Consider the following 2,082-nt stretch of genomic DNA (forward strand, 5'->3'; position numbering starts at 1 on the left):
ACGACCCCGCTTTGAAACGACCTCGCTTTCATACAACCCTGCTTTGAAACAACCACGCTTTCATCAGACACGCTTTCATCAGACACGCTTTCATATAACCCCGCTTTGAAACGACCCCAATTTGACACAACCTCGCTTTCATACAACCCTGCTTTCATCAGACGCGCTTTCATACAACCCCGCTTTCATCAGACACGCTTTCATACAACCCCGCTTTTACCAGACGCGCTTTGAAACGACCCCGCTTTGAAACAACCTCGCTTTAGAACAACCCCACATTGAAACAACCCCGCTTTCATCAGATGCGCTCTGATACAACCCCACTTTCATCAGACGAGCTTTGATACAACCCCGCTTTCATCAGATGCGCTCTGATACAACCCCACTTTCATCAGACGAGCTTTGATACAACCCCGCTTTCATCAGATGCGTTCTGATACAACCCCGCTTTCATCAGACGAGCTTTGATGCAACCCCGCTTTCATCAGACGCGCTTTGAAACAACCCGCTTTGAAACAACCTTGCTTTCATCAGACGCGCTTTGAAACAACCCCGCTTTGGAACAACCCCGCTTTGGAACAACCCCGCTTTGAAAAAACCCCGCTTTCATCAGATGCGCTCTGATACAACCCCGCTTTCATCAGACGAGCTTTGATACAACCCCGCTTTCATCAGATGCGCTCTGATACAACCCCGCTTTCATCAGACACGCTTTGAAACAACCCGCTTTGAAACAACCCCGCTTTGATACAACCCCGCTTTGATACAACCCCGCTTTGAAACAACCCCGCTTTGATACAACCACGCTTTGAAACAACCCGCTTTGAAACGACCCCGCTTTCATCAGACACGCTTTGAAACGACCCCCCTTTGAAACAACCCCGCTTTACAATGTGATATGTCTCAATTTTTCTGTGCAGTGGTTTTGGAGATATCGAGGTGCAAAGTTTTTAGGTTTTTCCAAGATGGCGCCTGTACCACGTGACCTGTGCCGTCATAATTACCATTAAAATATTCTACAGGCAAAAAACCCATGCTACTCCATTATGACGAGGCGCTCCTATGGTGAAAATTTCCTGTCAATCGGTCCAACTATTGCAGAGAAAATGATTTTTAAAGGATAAATTCAAAAAATGGCAATGGCGCAATCTGTTACATGCCCTGAGAAGAAAAAGTGTTGTGTTTCTTCTTCTTCCAGCAATAACGACTTCTACCTTTGAGACCGTACCACCAATCATGTTCAAATTTTAAACACTTATTCCGCTTGATGAGAGCTACATTGCATTAAAATTTCAAGCCGATCAATGCAGCGGCTCAAGAGATATAAGCTTTTAATGATTTTCGTTCAATTATTTATTGCAGCCAAACCATGTGACTTATCGAAACTTCTCAAGTAAAGTTTTAACTTCCCCACATGGGGAACATTTTTGTAAAGTTTCCACTCGTTATCTTCAAAAATTATGGAGGAGATAGGATTTTAAGTTTATGCTTAAAAACGTCACAACTCCTAAATGGTATGACGTCGTCATGCGGGAACTTTTTGTTTGTCATGGGCATGCGATTCTGCATGCAAAGTTTGGGATTGATCTGTTCAGGAGTTGGAGAAAAAGGGCTTTAGTGTTTTTCACAAAAAAATAATATGGGGGGCAAGCCATGTGACGTATGACATATAAATTATTTGCATTCTGAATTTTTTTAATGAAGGTTATGTAAAAAAAATATATTAGTGGCATCAAGGGGTCTATTTGTTGAATTCTAACCTCGTAACGTTAGCACTTTTAATATCCTCAATAAACATGTTTTTTGGTCCCATTGCAGAGTTCTTTAGAATGAGCCATGACAATTTTTTCCATTAAGCCGTTTCGGAGATACAGATGGGCAAAGTTGAAAGTGTTTTCCAAGATGGTGCCCATACCACGTGACCTATGACGTCATAATTCCAATCACTTGGTGAAAATTTCGTGTCAATCGGACCAATGGTTGCTGATAACATTAATTGTGAATACTTTCTGAAGGCACTGTACGTTGATCACATAACCAACAGACTACACACAGCCAAGATCAGTGATAGATTACCACAAA

The sequence above is a fragment of the Myxine glutinosa genome, chromosome 9, assembly GCF_964187855.1.
Source record: "Myxine glutinosa chromosome 9, kmMyxGlut1.1, whole genome shotgun sequence".
Lineage (NCBI taxonomy): Eukaryota > Metazoa > Chordata > Myxini > Myxiniformes > Myxinidae > Myxine > Myxine glutinosa.